Consider the following 18973-nt stretch of genomic DNA (forward strand, 5'->3'; position numbering starts at 1 on the left):
AAAGTGAAAATGTTAGTCACTCAGTTGTGTCACTTTGTGACAATGGCCTGCCACACTTCTCTGTCCGTGGGATTTTCCAGGCAAGAATACTGGAGTGAGTAGCCATTCCCTTCTCCAGGGGATCTTCCCAACCCTGGGATTGAACCTGGGTCTCCTACATTGCAAGTGAATTCTTTACCATCTGAGTCACCAGGGAAGCCTTGTGCATTCATGGGTTTAGACAAATGTGTCCACATGTATCCACAATTATATAATAGTATCATACAGATATTTTCACTGCCTTTAAAATCCTCTCTGCTATGCCTGTTATTCCCTTTTTCACTCCAACCCTTGGCAACCATTGATCTTTTTGTTTCCGTAGTTTTGCCTTTTCCATATAGTTGGAATTATATAGTATGTAGCCTTTTCAGATTGGCTTCTTTCATGTAAAAATATGCATGTAAATTTCCTCCACACTTTTTTATGGCTTAATAGCTCATAGACTTACTTTGTGAAAATCAATGACTTTTCTTAAACCTATCAGAAAATTGAGGTGGCAGGGAAAACCACCACCCTGAATTGTGAAGAGATGGAAAATTTAGATAACAGCCAAAGTCACCTTACCTGGAGCTAAAGCCACACGAGTCATAAACTATTGTGCTGTGCTGTGCTTAGTCGCTCAGTTATGTCCGACTCTTTGCGATCCCATGGACTGTAGCCCACCAGGCTCTTCTGTCCATGAGGATTCTCCAGGCAAGAATAGTGGAGTGGGTTGCCATGTCGTCCTCCAGGGAGTCTTCCCGACCCAGGGATTGAACCCAGGTCTCCCACATTGCAGGCAGATTCTTTACCAGCTAAGCTACCAAGGAAGCCCTCTTAAACTGTTCTGTTCAGTTCAGTTGAGTCACTCAGTCGTGTCCAACTCTTTGCGACCCCATGAATCGCAGCACGCCAGGCCTCCCTGTCCACCACCAACTCCCGGAGTCTACCCAAACCCATGCCCGTCGAATTGGTGATGCCATCCAGCCATCTCATCCTCTGTTGTCCCCTTCTCCTCCTGCCCCCAATCCCTCCCAGCATCAGGGTCTTTTCAAATGAGTCAGCTCTTTGCATCAGGTAGCCAAAGTATTGGAGTTTCAGCTTCAGCATCAGTCCTTCCAATGAACACCCAGGACTGATCAATCTCCTTTAGGATAAACTGTTAGGAATACTTAAATGATAATTTTGATGCATTGCTGAAGGGGAGTGTGGATTAACTTGAATGTGAGAAGCTCTGGAGGCCCAGCTTTAGAGAACCCCTGTACTTCCATGGATTTTACTTCCAAGAACCCCACCAGGTTCTCAAGGTGAAGATCTAAGAAACACCCCTGCCCCTCATTTGTAGGCTGGGAATGGGCAAGCTTTTAGAAATACACACAATGTTCTCCGTAACAAAGGCCTGCTCTCCTAGTCGAATTAGATTACAAGAACCTCATCTCCTTGAGGGAAGGGCAACTAGCCAGTGCCAGCTCACTCTAATCTTCCTGTCTCACTGAAAGGGAGAAGGGACAAAAAGGCGGAGAAATACTTCCAAAGTATTCAGATGCATTAAAAAATGAGATTTTAAATATAAGATTATAGAATGCTCCCCATCCCCCATACCTTAGCGCCACCTTGATAGGGCTCCTGTACAATAACAGTGGATTGCAATGGAAAGAGCCACAATATACAGACTTGATTTAAGGAGGAGATATAGGGAAACCCAAAGACAATGTGGGAGGAGAACAGTAACACTAGAGGGACTTCCCTGATGGTCTAATGATTAAGAATCCAACACGGGTTTGAGCCCTGGTCCACAAACTAAGATCCCTAATGCCAGGAGGCAACTAAACCTGTGCAGGGCAATTTCTGAACCCATGCGACTATAGCCTGTGCTTGGCAGCAAGAGAAGCCAGCATAATAAGCTGGAACACTACAACTAGAGAGTAGCCTGTGCTCTCTGCAACTAGAGAAGTCCTGTGCTTCCAGGAAGACCCAGTGCAGCCAGAGATAATGAATGAACAAATAAATAAAAATAATGACACTAGAGGACAACAGAGGATGAGATGGTTGGATGGCATCACCGATTCGATGGACATGAGTTTGAGGAAGCTCCGGGAATTGGTGATGGACAGGGAAGCCTGCCATGCTGCAGTCCATGGGGTTGCAAAGAGTCAGACTTGACTGAGCGACTGAACTGAACTGAATGACACTGGAGAAAACTGAAACCTCTGGCACCTATAGCTGTAGCAAATATTAAACATGGTCCAGCTACTGGCAAGATTTACATAACATCTCACACTAAGGTCTAGTTATTTCAGTTTATATTACCCAATGTGCTTCCACAGTGACTTGGGGTAAAGGATCCGCTTGCAATGCAGGAGACGCAGGAGACATGGGTCTGATGCCTGGTTTGGGAAGATCCCCTCTAGGAGAAAAAAAGGAACCGCTTGCAATGCAGGAGACGCAGGAGACGTGGGTCTGATGCCTGGGTTGGGAAGATCCCCTCTAGGAGAAAATGGCAAACCACTCCAGTTTTCTTGTCAGGAAAATCCCATGGAGAAAGGAGCCTGGTGGGCTACAGTCCATGGGGTCACAAAGAGTATGTGACCGAGCAACTGAGCACAGACATACATATTACCCAATACATCACATACAGCTTTCAACAAACAACTACACTCTATGCTAAAAGCCAAGAAAAAATTGTCTGAAGAGAGGAAGCAAGCATTAAAATGAGGCTCAGATATGAGCTATATTTTGGAGTTATCAGATAGGAAATCCAAAATAACTGTGATTAATATGCTAAAGGACTCTAATAGAAAATGTAGACAATATGCAAAACAGGTAGGGCAAGCAAAGAGATGAAAACTCTAACAAAAGATTAAAAGAAAATGCTAGAAATCAACATTTTTGATTGGTTCATCAATGGACTGAATATAGTCAAAGACAATCAATGAGCTTAGAGCTGTGTTAGTAGAAATTTGCCAAACAAGTGTAAAGAGAAAAGAAAAATGATTAAAAAACAGAGCCACAGCAGAATATCCAAGAACTGTGGGAAAAAAACAGAAGATGTTACATATATGTAATTGGGATGCCAGAAAGAGAAGAGATAAAGGAGACATATTCTAAATAATGATAGCTGAGAGTTTTCCAAAATTAATAACACCAAATCACAGATCCAGGAGGTTCAGGAAATAACAAGCAAGTGAAATACCAAAAAATCTACACCTATGTACAGGTGACCATTGAACAATGCAAGGGTTAGGGGTGCCAACCCCTAGAGCAGTCAAAAATCCACATACTGCTATCTCTGCCTCAAAAACAACGGAATTGATAAATGACTCACCCAAGGGCAGGAGGTTGCAACAATCTGGATAGAATCAGGACTCAAACCCTACTTCTTCTGGTTCCACATATTGTGATCTCTATTTGAACAAAAACCTTTCCCAACACTTAATTTAAAGATTTGTAAAATGAAATAATGGCTGAGAACTTTCCAAAATTAGTGAAAAATGAAAATATAGATATTATATTTATTGAAAATAATCTGTGTATAAGTGCACCCTAGCAGTTCAAATCCATGTTGTTCAAGCAGCAACTGTATATCATATTGAAACTGGAGAAGATTAAGACAAAGAGAAAAATCTTGAAAAAAGCCATGGTTGGGGGTGAGGAAATCTTAACTATGGAGGAACAAGGATAAAAATTACATTGGGTTTCTCTCCAAAGACCATGTAAGCACAAAGAGAATGAAGTGAAACATCTAAAGTATGGGGGGCGGGGGGGAACCTAGCATTCTACAAAGCTACAGTAATCAAAATTGTATGGTTGGTACTGGCACAAAAACAGACCACACAGATCAATGGAACAAAATAGTCCAGAAGTAAACCCACACACATCTGATCAATTAATCTATGACAAGGGAGGCAAGAATATACAGTGGAGAAAAGATAGCCTTTTCAATAAGTGATGCTGGGAAAACTGGACATCTACATGTAAAAGAATGAAATTAGAACAGTTTCTCATACTCTATACATAAATAAACTCAAAATTAAAGACATATTGTAAAACCTGAAACCATAATACTCCTAGAAGAAAAACATAGTGCACTCTTGCAGGTCTTAGTAACCTTTTTTTCTTTTCAGATCTGTCTCCTTAGGTAAGGGAAACAAATAAAAAGAAGCAAACAGGACCTAATCAAACTTAAAAGCATTTGCACAGTAATGAAACCATCAACAAAACAAAAAGGCAACCTACTGAATGGGAGGTTGCAAATGATATATCTGATAAGAGGGTAATATCCAAAATATAATAAGCGCTCAAACAACTCAGGAGCAAAAACAAACACCTATTGAAAAATGGGCAGAAGACCTGAATAGGCATTTTTCCAAGAAGACATACAGATGACCAATAGACACATGAAAAGATGTGCAACACTACGGATTAGCAGGGAAATGCAAGTCAGAACCACAGGTTAGATACTACTTCAGACCTATCAGAATGGCTACTGTCAAAAAGACAAGAAATAACAAGTGTCAGTGAAGATGTGGAGAAAAGGGAACTCTAGTACCCTGTATGTAGGAATGTAAATTGATACAGCCACTACGGAAAACAGTGTTCTGTTGTTGTTTTTGTTTAGTCACTGAGTTGTGTCCAACTCTTGTGACCCCATGGACTGTAGCCCTCCAGGCTTCTTTGTCTGTGGGATTTTCCAGGCAAGAATACTGGAGTGAGTTGCCATTCCCTTCTCCAGAGGATCCTCCCGACCCAGGGATTGAACCTGCGTCTCCTGCTTGGCAGGTGGATTCTTTATCACTGAGCCACCAGATGATGGAAAACATTATGGATCACTAAAATCATTAAAGTATATAGATCTAGGGACAGAGGATCAAAATGCATGAGGCAAAAACTGATTGAACTATATGCATAATAACCAAAAGGTAGAAACAATGAAAATGTTCACCAACAGAAAAAAAATGGGTGAACAAAATACGCTATATCCATTCAATAGAATATTATTTGGCCATAAAAAGGAATGAAGCACTGATATATGGTACAGCATAGATGAATCTCAAAAACATTATGCTACATGAATGAAGCTGAAACAAAAGACCACATATTGTATGATTATTCCATCAATGTGAATTATGCAGAATAGGCACATCCATAGAAGCAGAAAGCAAATTAATGGCTCCAGGGACACTGGGGAGGAAGGATTGGGAAGTGACTGCTAAATGGACATGGGGTTTCCATTTGGGGTGATGAAACTTTTCTGGAATTAGTGGTGACAGTTGTATACCTCTGTGAATGTACTAAATGCCACTGAGTTGTACACTTTTTAAATGGATAAAATGTGAATTTTATCATAATAAAAATGACTAATAGAACTGTAAGATATTTCAACACCCCACTTTCAATAATTGACAAATCTATCAGGCAGAAAATCAGTAAGAACATATAGTTGAACTGAATAAGAGGATTGATAAGCTGAATTTTTTTAAATGTTTATTTATTTGGCTGTATCGGGTCTTAATTGCAGAGGAGAAGGGGACGACAGAGGATGAGATGTTTGGATGGCATCACTGACTCAATGGATATGAGTTTGAGCAAGCTCCGGGAGTTGGTGATGGATAGGGAAGCCTGGCGGGCTGTAGTCCATGGGGTTGCAAAGACACGACTGAGCAACTGAACTGAACTGAGATCACTGCCAAGTGCACAATCTTTGTTGGAGCATTCAGGGTCTTTTTAGTTGCAGCATGCAGGATCTAGTTCCCTGACCAGGGATCAATCCTGGGCCCCCTGAACTAGGAGCTCAGAGTCTCAACCACTGGGCCGCCAGGGAAGTCCCTTGATCAGCTGAATTTAGTTGTTGCTTATAGAATACTTCATCCAAAAACAGCTGAGTACACAACTCAGTTCAAACATTCACCGAAATAGACGACTTTTTGCCCATAAAACACACCTAACACATTTTAAAGACTAGAAATCACAAAGAGTATGGCCTCAGATCATAATTCAAATAAACTATAAAACAATAATAGAAAGCTGAAAAAAAAGTCACAAAATATTTGGAGATTAAGCAACACATTTAATATTTATTTATTTTTGACAGCACTGAGTCTTTCTTGCTGCTCACGGGTTTTCTCTATTTCTGGAGAACAGGGGCTACTCTCTAGTTGCGATGCGAGGGCTTCTTGTTGCCATGGCCTCTCTAGTTAGGAAGCACAGGTTTGGGCTCTATGGTGTGCGGGCTTCAGTAGTTGCAGCACATAGGCTCAGTAGTTGTGGCACATGGACTTAGTTGCCCCACAGCATGTGGGATCTTCCTGGACCGTGGATCAATCTGGTGTCCCTTACATTGCAAGGTGGACTCTTAACCACTGGACCACCAGGGAAGCCCTCAGTTCAGTTCAGTTCAGTTGTGTCCAACTCTTTGTGACCCTATGGACTGCAGCACACCAGGCCTCCCTGTCCTTCACCAACTCCCAGAGCTTGCTCAAACTCATGGCCATCAAGTTGGTGATGCCATCCAACCATCTCATCCTCTATCATCCCCTTCTCCTCCTGCCTTCAATCTTTCCCAGCATCAGGGTCTTTTCCAATGAGTCAGTTCTTCTATCAGGTGGCCATGGAAGCCCTAAGCAACACATTTATAAATAAAATAATTATTTTCAACCAAATGAGGATACAGTTTATCAAAATTTGTTCAGTGCAGTGAAATGAATACTTGGAGAGAATTTATAGCATTAAAGTTCTATATTAGAAAAGAAGAAATATCTAAAATCAGTAATTTAAGCTCCCACCTTAGCAAATGAAAGAGGAGCAATATAAACCTAAAGCAGGCAGAAAGAAAACAATAATAAGAACTAGAAATCATTGAAATTAAAAACAGGAACTCAATAGAGAATAATCAGTGGGAACAAAAGCTAATTCTTTGAAAAGATCAATAAGTTGATAAAACCCTAACGAGTCTAACCAAGCAAAAAAGATGAAAAACCTATAAATCTATAAATGTAGGGGAAAAGCTGACATTGGGTTGGCTATGGCACCAAAAGCACAGACAGTAGAAGAAAAAATAAATATATTGGATTTAATCAAAATAAAAAACTGTGCATCAAAATACACTACCATGAGAGTGAAAAGAACCCACAGAATGGGATATTTAAAACAAATTATTAACACCCAGAATAGATGAAGAATTCCTAACAACTAATAACAATTCAAAAATTGGGAAGTGCATTTTATAGACATTTCTCCAGTGAAGATACACGGATAACTAACAAGAACACGAAAAGATAATCGACTTCTTTAGTCATTACAGAAATGAAAAATCCAAGACCATAATGAGGTACCACTTCACACCCCCTAGGATGACTATTATTTAAAAAATGGACTAGGATGACTATATAAAAATGGAAAGTAAGGTTTGGCAAGGATGTGAAGAAATTGGAACCCTTGTGAATTGTTGGTGGGAATGTAAAATAGTGCAGCTGCTGAGGAAAAGAGTTTGGCAGTTCTTCAAAAAAGTTAAGCTTCTAATTTACAGAAAATGTAGAGGAAAAGTTAAGTAATGCCAAAAAGAAGCAATCAGGCAAATCCCAAATGTTGCATATTCTGTTGGACAGTTGATCTATTCAGTTTCAGTAAGTCAATGGCATGAGAACAAAGAGAGGAACAATCTAGATGAAAAGAAACTTGAACCACAAAATTCAGAAAATTTAAATTCAATAAAAATAAACTACATTTGAAAATAAAAAAACAAACTTGAGAGACTTAATAATCAAACACACAGTGTTGGCTCTGTTTGGATCCTTTTTTGATGAAACCAACAACAAAAAGATATTTGAGAGTATGCATGTGTACATGCTCAGTGCTGTGTGACTCTTTGTGACCCCCACGGACTGTAGCCCTCCAGAGTCGAGGAGGCATTCCCAGGCAAGAATGCTGGAACAGTTTGCCATTTCTTTCTCTAGGGGATCTTCCTGACCCAGGGATCGAACCCATGTCTCCTGCTTTCTCTAGTTACAGCAAGCAGGGGCTACTCTTTGTTGCAGTGCATGGGCTTCTCATTTCAGTGGCTTCTCTTGTTACAGAGCATGGGCTCTAGTGCAAGTGGGCTTCAGTAGTTGTGGCTAGCAGGCTCTAGAGCACAGGCTCAGTAGTTGTGGCACACAGGTTTCGTTGCCCTACAGCATGTGGGATCTTTCTGGAACCAGAGATCGAACCTGAGTCCCCTGCATTGGCAGGCAGATTCTTAACCATTGGATCACCAGGGAAGTCCCAGGAGAAAGTGCTTTATTCTCACAATGAAATACTTATTATATAGCAGTCAAAATGAATGAACTGCAATGACACGCAACAGTACAGAAAGCCTTACTAATATAATAATATTAGAAGAAAAAGTAAATGCCAGTGATGACATATAATGACTTAACTTTTTTAGAAAGTGAAAAAAACCTAAGTTATAATACACTTTTAATCAAAACATATAGATGCAGTAAAACTGCATAAAAACAAGCAAAGGACTGATGAACACAGGGTCCATTACTCTACCTGGAGAGGAAGAAGGATGGTTTATATATATGTATAAACTAAAACTATATATGTATATAGTTTGACTAAAGTAAGAAGCATGGGCACATGCTTTATTTAATCATATTACATTGGCTTTTCTTTTTGGATTTAGTGTAATAGGCTCAAAGTTTGCCCAAAGGCCCTATATTTTGGTTAGTCTTGTTGTGGGAAAATTGGATGCTTTGGGAGCCTGTAGACCAGAGGAAATGGGTTCAAAAAGATCTTTAATAAAAAAGAACCTCATGTCCTATTGATCGCCACTGGGCCTAATTGAAAAGTTCTTTTACCAGGAGTTGAATGGGAACTGGGTGTGTTGAACCAAGTTGAAATGTAGAAGGCAGAAGCCAAGATCCCTGGGATAGAAGATTATTTTCAACTCAAAAGTGTGAGATGAGGGAGACAAAACACAGAGGGGAGAGAGGAAATGAAGAAAGTCATCGCTACTTTAAGATTAAAATATACTCTAAGGATGCATGAAGGCTTCAGCACACTTAAAATCAAATAAATGCAGTACAAACACACATAGAGCCCTTGATAATATACATGTTTCGATGCTGTTCTCTCTAAACATCCCACCCTCGCCTTCTCCCACAGAGTCCAAAAGTCTGTTCTGTACATCTGTGTCTCTTTTTCTGTTTTGCATATAGGGTTATCGTTACCATCTTTCTAAATTCCATATATATGCGTTAGTATACTGTATTGGTCTTTATCTTTCTGGCCTACTTCACTCTGTATAATGGGCTCCAGTTTCATCCATCTCATTAGAACTGATTCAAATGAATTCTTTTTAATGGCTGAGTAATATTCCATGGTGTATATGTACCACAGCTTCCTTATATCAAGGTGAAACAGATCACCAGCCCAGGTTGGAGGCATGAGACAAGTGCTCGAGGCTGGTGCACTGGGAAGACCCAGAGGGATGGGATGGGGAGGGAGGTGGGAGGGGGATCGGGATGGGGAACACATGTAAATCCATGGCTGATTCATGCCAATGTATGGCAAAAACCACTACAATATTGTAAAGTAATTAGCCTCCAACTAATAAAAATAAATGGAAAAAAAATAAATTATATACAACGGGAAAAAAAACCACATAGAGCCTACATGAAAATTATTTTTATGTAGCTCCATAGAATTCTGTTGAGTATTAAACCTATCAAATTGAATTTTAGAGACACTGGACAAATGGTATTTTTATATTGTAGTTCTCATGTTTTTAAAGCCTATACACATAGGTCTGAGATATTTATAGGCCCTTGAGTAGTCCACAGGTATCAGGTTGTTCACCCAGCATTACTTCATCCTTCACTCCGTCCCTAAGTCATGTCTGTAAAACTTGCCTATCCACTTCCTTAATGACTAAAAGTCTTTTAATTTCTATTTTCTTTTACTCTTTCTCTTTTTAAAAATTGAGTTATAATTTATATAAAATAAAATAAAAATCTTAAGTATGCATCATATGCACATAAGTTTGTATCCCTCACCCAGGTCAAGAAACAGAATATTTTCCATTCCCTCAGAAAGTTCCCTTGGCTCCTTCCCAGACAACAACTATCACCCTCTTCTGAGGTGATCACTCTTCTGACTTCCATCTCTGTAGATTAGTTTTGCTTGTTTTATTTTTTTATAGCTTTATTTTTTAACTACTTTTTTATTTTTTGGCTATGCTGGGTCTTTGTTCTTCTCATTGCTGTTCTTCTCTGTGCAGAGCACAGGCCTTAGACATGTGAGCTTCAGTATTTGCAGCTCATGGGCTCTAGAGCACAGGCTCAGTAGTTATGGCACATGGGCTTAATTGCCCTGTGGCATATGAGATCTTCCTGCACCAGGGATCGGACCTGTATCCCCTGCATTGGCAGGTGGATTCTTAACCACTGGACCACCAGTTTAGAACTATATAAGTGGAATCATACATTGTCTTTGGTATCTTGCTTCATTTGCTCAGATGTGAGATTCATCTGTATTGTGTGTAGCAGTTTATTTCTTTTCATTGCTGAGTTAGGGTACCACAGTTGTGTATCCAATCACCTGTTGACGAACAGTTTGGTTGTTTCCAGTTTGGGACTGTTACAGATAAAACTACCATGGGAGTTACCTGGTGGTCCTGTGACTAAGACTCTGCATTCCCAATGCAGGGGGCCTGGGTTTGATCCCTTGTCAGGGAACTAGATCCCACATGCTACAACTAAGACCTGGTGCAGCCAAATAAATAAATATTTTTTAAAAAAGGAAAAAAAGTACCATGAACATTTGTATACAAGTCTTTGTGTAGATCTTTGTTTTCACTACTCTTGGATAACTAACTAGAAGTAGGTTGGCTGGGTCCTATAGAATGGGGGCCCCAACCTACCTCTTGGATCTAATGCCTGATGATCTGAGGTGGAACTAATGTAATAATAATAGAAACAAAGTGCACAATAAATGTAGTGCACTTGAATCATTCCAAAACCATCACTCTGCACCCCTGTCCGAGGAAAAATTGTCTTTCACAAAACTGGTCTCTGGTGCCAGAAAGGCTGGCACCACTGATATAGAAGGTATATGTATGAAAGTTCTAAATGTTAGATACTGCTAATTCAGTTTCAGTAGTTTCATTTTCTTAGCTTGGCAGCCTATGGAAATATTAGCCACAGTGGCAGTTTCGACTGATAACTTCATGACCAACAAATACAGATGAACGTCAGCTGCACCAGCCTTTGGGCAGAGCGCAGAGTGTCAAAGCTGAGGCAAAGCTTCAGCAGTTGTTTCTGGGGCATAATTAATGACTGGTTCAGTGGTCCCAGATAACCAGCTGCCATTTCTCCTCTAACTAAATGACAACTGAGAGCAACATGAGCAGCCATTTTATGTAATACCCCCAATGTAGTCTCTGTTAAATGAACTTGGCAGAGAGCTATACTATGAGTGCTGCCCCATTTCCAAATTGCTTCAACTCACATATGTTTATATCAGCCTTAACCTTTGTGAAATTTTATTTTCTTGTTGCATGTTGGACAATAACTTTCCAAGATCTCCTAGTGTCTAGCAGGCAAGTGTGATTTCCACTATGTCTGGCAAGTTCCTTCAAAGGACAAATACTGTAGGCACAGAATAAGTCACGAGTGTAACTTGAAATATGAGACACCAGAACTGGTCTGATATTTAAATAAAAAGCTCACTTTCAGGAGTGAAGTGAAGGCACTGGCAGTGTAGTGGTTGAGAATCTACCTTGCAATGCAGGGAGCATGAGTTCGGTCCCTGGTTCTGGAAAATTCCATATTCTTCAGGGCAACTAAGCCCATGTGCCACAACTAATGAGCTGAAGTGCAAAAGATCCCACAGGACGCCACAAAGACCCTGGGTGCTGCAACAAGACCTGACACAGCCAAAAAAACCTAATGAATTGGGAAAAAAAAAAACACACAACAGTGAAGTGAAGGTAGACATAAAAGGTGGTAGAGCTTGCAGCAGAAGACAAATAAGGTATGTCCCATGGGCTGACCAATACCCCTAACATTAGAGGTGGAATAGGGGTACCTCTGAATAAAAGAATTTATCTTTTACACAATCTTAGGACACTGGTTTGGTCTTTAGTTATCTGGGGAGATACAAATGTTACAAGAGAGAGATTATAGCTGGGCTTGAAATTTTCATTAAGGATAAAAATGTGATCTTATGTTTTTTCTTTGGTTATATTAACTAGAATACAGAAAACTATTAGCTGTTTCTTCAAAGACGACTATGTAAATATCCCATTTCATCTTTTGTCTTATAAAGTAGTGCTTCTCAAATTGTGGTGAAAGACAAGATCTTGTTTCTTTCTTTGTTGAGGATTAGCAATCTGTTATGGACCAAGACTTTTGGAAAATATTATTATACATATTTTGTTGTTATATGTATTATATATTTTTATGACATAAATTTCTTGAAAAGTAAAAAAGACACATATAGCACATGCTCTAATTTTTGTCATTTCTAGAGTAACAAGCATAGAATTAGATTTTCATAAATATAATCAGAATAAACATAACAGGGAAAAGAAAATAATATTAAACACTTCATGTTGTTCATTCAAGTGTGCATAGGGGTGACACAAAATTACTATTATAACTTTTGTAGTTCTGTAATCATAACAAAGAAGGCATAAAAGAAATAGCAATTCTCCTTACCATGTCTATAAAACACACACTTTGAAGGAACACTGTGTATAACACATTTTTCACTTTGTATGAACAATGAGCTCTTTAAGTTGTTGAATAGAAGCTTACCTCTTCTGTGTTACCCAGCTTGCATCTACCTGTCACTCTTACCTCTGTCCACAGGTCCCAGAGTCTACACTCTTAATTCTACCCTGGTAATAACATCCAAACAGCACCAGGCTCTGCCAGGTCCAGGAGAGTCTCACCTTGGCCCTTACCTCACAGGTTTTACCAGGGGTTCCTCTCAGGAGTGATTCCTGTTCCTAAGGCCTTGTCCTCTTACTTCCCCTCAAAGAATCCAATATGCAGGGCCTCCCTGGTGGTCCAGTCACTAAGAGGTCCCAATATGAGGACCCCGGGGTTCAATCCCTGGTCAGGGAACTAGATCCCATGGCTGCAATTAAGAGTCTTGCATCAAGAGTCATGCAATGAAGATTGCATGTGCTGCAACTAAGATCAGCATAGCCAAATAAATAAATAAAAATATTAAGTAAACAAATGAAAAAATTTTAAAACCCAACAACAAAGAATCTGACTTGCAGGTATCTCTAGTTCAAATTGTGATTTTTGCCCATGTATTAAACTCAGAAACATTGTCTCTTCACCCAAATTCTTCATTCTAGGTCCATGTTGTATTCCTGCAAGAAACCATTTCTCTGCTGGTGGGTCCCTGTGACGGTTTCAGCTCTTTTCTTTGCTGATTTCCATTATAGATGTTGAAGGAATCCAGTACTTTATTTTCCAACTGACCTTGTGACTAAGGGCGACTATGTATCATAAATTTGGCCAGTGATACATAAGCAGAAATATTTGGGGGTTGGGGTATTAGCATTTTCTTTTTTAATAAAAGGGGCACAGTTATTTAGCAAAGACCTTCCTTTTACTTTTTGCCAGCAGCAGAGACCAACCTTGATTCCCGGATAAGGTATCATTCCCTGTGAGGACCAGCCTGGTAGACGGTGAATTACATTAGATCTTTCCAAGCATCACTGACTACAGACTCATGGAATTCTTTATCCACCATTATAGCTTCCTGTATGACTCTTTGTCTGAACAAGAAACTAATTTCACAGCGAGGGAAGTGCAGCAGTACATTCATACCCAGGTATGTTTGGGGGTGGGTGGGGAGCTGCACAGGCTCTTTGTTTTGGTGGGGCACTGGGCTCTTGAGTGCACGGGCTTCAGTAGTTGTGGCATGTGGGCTTAGTTGCCACGAAGCATGTGGGATCTTAGTTTCCTAACCAGGAATCAAACCTGTGTCCCCTGCATTGCAAGGTGGATCCTTAACCACTGGACCACCGGGGAAGTCCCTCATTTTAATTTTATATACAAGAAGTTGTTGGAAGTTAACCTTACAATTTTTATTCTCTAGGCAATGGAATATTCAGGGGGCTGTAACTGAATCCCACGTTGGCTTGAAGAATAATTAATACAGCCAGAAATTAATTAATTACTAATTAATGTAGGTAGGTGTTGGGATTATACATTCTCATTTGGATAGTTGTAACTAGCTAGGTAGATCTGTAGAGTTGTTTTGTTATTGTATGAGAGCTCAAATGTGTGTAGAAAGGTGTTTAGAGACTGAGTAACCAAAGGGTTGACTGTGCCCAGTTATTACTGCCTCTCAGCTCCACATTCGCCCTTCAGTACCTGCTCTGTGAATATGGACTTGATTCTTGAAGCATATCTCTTTTAAAAAAAAATGTGTTTATTTGTTTATGGCTGCTCTGGGTCTTTGTTGCTGCACTTGGGCTTCCTCCAGTTATGGAGAGCAGGAACTACTCTTCATTGCAGTGTGAGGGCTTCTCATTGCAGTGGTTTCTCTTGTTGCAGAGCACAGGCTCTAGGTGCCCCGGCTTCAGTAGGTGTGGCACGTGGGCTTAGCTGCCCTGAGGAATGTGGGATCTTCCTGGACCAGGGATCGAACCCATGTTGTCTGCATTGGCAGGTGGATTCTTAACCACTGGAACCACTGGACCATCAGAGAAGTCCTCTTTAAGCATATCTTTACAATGAATATGTTGTGAAGCTTTTCATCAGTGGAAGATGCTGGAGGAAGAAGAGGGTGTCTCTTCTTGGTTCTGAATTTTACATTTTGCTTTTTCTTGCTCCTGCTTCTTGGTGTGTGTCGGGGTAGGGGGGCATTCAGTGATGCTTGACCCAGCTGTGCTCCAGTGCACGAAGTCTCCTGGAGATCTGGTCTGGCAGACCTGGCCTGGACTCAGTGACCACCTTTCTGAGGCCTGCCTCACGAGACACTATGTGCTCCAGACCTCATGCCCACAGTGGTATCCCAACTCTCTCTGCATGCCTGTCCATCCACTTTGGCTGTTTTCTGGAGCTCTCCTGATGTTGATACTATGCATTTCAGGCCTCATACCTGCAGCACTATTTCAACTCTCCTTGAGTGCTTGGCAACCCAGCAGATTTCTCTGCCATCCAACAGGCTGTAACCACATCTTAAATGAGGTCTGAAACCCAGCTTTAAAGTTTCCTTCCTTGACCTTAAACAGCCCTTTCAAATTCTTTGATGTCGTTATGGTTATTCTCCTGTCAGTTCAGTTCAGTTCAGTTCAGTCGTTCAGTCATGTCCGACTCTTTGCAACACCATGGACTGCATGCAGCACACCAGGCTTCCCTGTCCTTCACCAACTCCCGGAGCTTGTTCAAACTCATGTTCGCTGAATCAGTGATACCATCCAACCATCTCATCCTCTGTCGTCCCCTTCTCCTTCAATCTTTCCCAGCATCAGCGTCTTTTCCAATGAGTCAGTTCTTTGCATCAGGTGGCCAAAGGGTTGGAGCTTCAACTTTAGCATCAGTCCTTCCAGCCTTTATATTGAACTTCCGTTTAAATTCTGGTGCAGTTTTGTTTTGTGTTTGAACTCAAACAGATACAAACTGACTGTAGGAATTGGTTACAGGTACAAAAAGTTTCTTAGCCATTTTTGGCATAAGTCACCATTTTTCACCAAGGCATCATTTTTTACCAAGACCTTCACACTTAAGTTCTCCATGATATCTAACTCTTTAAAAAAAAAAAAAAATCTGTTTTTTTTTGTTTGTGTTTTTCTGCACTAGGTTTTAGTTGTGGCATGCAGACTTAGTTGTAAAATGTGGGATCTAGTTCCCTGACTAGGGATTGAACCCAGGCCCCCTGCATTAGTCAAGTGGAGTCTTAGCCACTAGACCACCAGGGAAGTCCTGATACCCAACTCTAAAAAGGCAGGATAGTTTGCCATCTGCCTCCTTGACAGATTGTAATCTCCACAATAAAGATTCAACTTTCTCTCCAAGATATGTATTTCTGTCAATCAGTGTTGCTAACGGAACACTGGACATGACAGAGAAGCTCAAAAACCTGAAAATGAATATCTGTTTACAGTGATGTTGTATTTTTATGGGGGTTAAATTCAAAAGTCAGGAACAAAATAAAAAATTAACTATATTCTAAATTATACTGTAAAATATCTTAAATGATTCATAAGGAATATAACATGAATTGATCATCTAACACTGAGGAACAATGTGTATACATGTGTCAGTAATACATCATACACAAAATTCCTATACAAAATATTTCATGTCTCATATTTACATGAAATATTAACACATATTAATTTATGTGAGAGGGTAACACTCACCTTATATTAAGTTTGTATATGATTGTTGAGAAAATAGGATATTCATGTAGTCCTAAGTTATCAGCCCTTAGGTTACTTACCAATTAGAAGGGAACAAATATAACTTTATAATTAAAATACCTGGCCATTACCACCTTAACCATGTGATCAAATTTAGCACCACTGCGAGTCAAATGTCTTCATGTTTCTCCTGATGTGATACAACAAGAGGACACTACACTGTCTATGAAGTGTCCTGAAAAATTATGTTTAATGTGGATTTTACCATGAGTGTATAACCAGAGAAATCTAAAACATAAGACATTCTGTAGAACAGTTGAGCTAGGTTCTTTTTTTTTTTTTAAATCAATGTTTAAAGAAAACAAAATGGTGAAGGGACTGTTCTAGATTAAAAGAGACTAAAAAGACATAACATCAAATGTAATGCATAAACTTAATGCATAACATCAAATGTAATGGAATAAATTTTGTGTCCTGATTAAAGAAAAACCTACACAAGGCATTTTGTGGACAATGGGGGGGAGGAAATTGCAAGTGAATTATGGAATTGTTACTTTTCTTGGCTCTGATCATGGTGTTGTGATTAGAGATACAAGGGATGTGCTACCGTGTTTACTGATGTGATTTTAAGACACAGGTATTTTGTGTTACTTGGTGACAATATGCGAGACACTGTTTAGTGGTGTGTGGTAAGAAAATGTCCTTGTTTTTAGAGGATACATGCTGTCATATTTAGTAGAGAAGTATGATACTTAAATTTCTTTTTTTAATCAATTAATTTATTTTGGGTGGTGTCAGGTCTTCGTTGCAGCATGTGGGCTCCTAGTTCTGGTACATGGGTTCAGTAGTTGCAGTGCTCAGGCTTAATTGTCCCAAAGCACATGGAATCTTAGCTCCTGGAACAGGGAGCCAACTCACATCCCCTGCATTGGAAGATGGATGGATTCTTAACCACTGGATCACCAGCGAAGTCCCTATAGTATATGATTGAAATCAGCCTTTTATTTGGAATTTTTTTATAGCCTTCCCCTTCTCCAGGGGACTGTTCCAACCCAGGGATTGAACCCAGGTCTCCCGCATTTCAGATGGACTCTTTACCAGCTGAGCCACAAAGGAAGCCCACGAATATCGGAGTGGGTAGCCTATCCCTTCTCCAGCGGATCTTCCCTACCTAGGAATCAAACCAGGGTCTCCTGCATTGCAGATGGATTCTTTACCAACTGAGCTATCAGGGAAGCCCTCTATAATCACAAAGTTAAAGTAATTAAAGGAAGAGGCTCTTAGACTGAGGTGACCCTAACGCTTTGGTCGCCTATGTAAGCAAACCGAAACCTAACCCAGAGTCAATGCACTTGAATCCAAGAAAATAAACCTTAGGGACAACCAATCACTAACAGCCAACTCAGCTTTCCCAGATAAGATGATTGCTTAAGGTGGTTGTTGTTGTTCAGTCGCCCAGTCGTGTCTGACTCCTTGTGACCCCATGGACTGCAGCAAGCCAGGCCTCCCTGTCCCTCACCATCTCCCGAAGTTTGCCCAAGTTCATGTCCACTGCATCAGTGATGCCATCCAGCCATCTCATCCTCTGCTGCCCTCTTCTCCTTCTGCCCTCTATCTTTCCCAGCACCAGAAACTTTTCCAGTGAGTCAGCTATTCGCATCAGTTGACCAAAATACTGGAGCTTCAGCTTCAGCATCAGTCCTTCCAATATTCAGAGTTGATTTCCCTTAAGATTGACTGGTTTGATCTCCTTATAGTTCAAGGGACTCTCAGGAGTCTTCTTCAGCACCACAGTTTGAAGGCATCAATTCTTTGGCACTTTGCCTTCTTTACAGCCCAGCACAACTGTATGTGACCATCACTGGTTAAGGTATAACCAATCAAATGATTTCCTTGCTTTGCTTTGGGGTCTTCTCCATAAAAACCTCTCCATCAGCTCCTATTTGTTGAATGTTCCTAGCCACTTTTGACTTAATGCTGCCTGGTTCTAACTGATGTATGCTCAAGTAAATGCTTAAAAAAATCTGCGACTCAGCTTATCTTTTAACACAAACGAAACTTTTCTTTTGACCTGTCATTATCAGGTTCTATACCAGTTAAACAAAGTTAATTAGAGAGCATTCCTTCTTTTCCTAGACTCTGAATAAACCGAACAATCATTATTAGTTCAAAAACTAGCTAAAATTAGGTGTTCTACTTCTTAGTAGAAGTTAGTAATTTAAATTTTACTAGAAAATCTAAGAGACTGGTTCCTGGTGGTGCTGTGGTGAAGAATCTGCCTGCCAACGCAGGAGATACAAGAGACTCAGGTTCAATCCCTGGGTCAAGAAGATCCCCTGGAGCAGGAAATGGCAACCCACTCCAGTATTCTTGCCTAGAAAGTTCCATGGACAGAGGAGCCAGACGGGCTATGGTCCATGGGGTCACGAAGAGCTGGACATGACTGAGCACACACACATACACACACACACACACACACACAGAAAATCCAGTTACCTCTACTGTGGTTATAAATATTTTATTATTTGGCTGCACTGGTTCTTAGTTGGTGGCACATGGGATCTTCTAGTTACAGCACGT

The sequence above is a fragment of the Cervus canadensis genome, chromosome 18, assembly GCF_019320065.1.
Source record: "Cervus canadensis isolate Bull #8, Minnesota chromosome 18, ASM1932006v1, whole genome shotgun sequence".
NCBI lineage: Eukaryota > Metazoa > Chordata > Mammalia > Artiodactyla > Cervidae > Cervus > Cervus canadensis.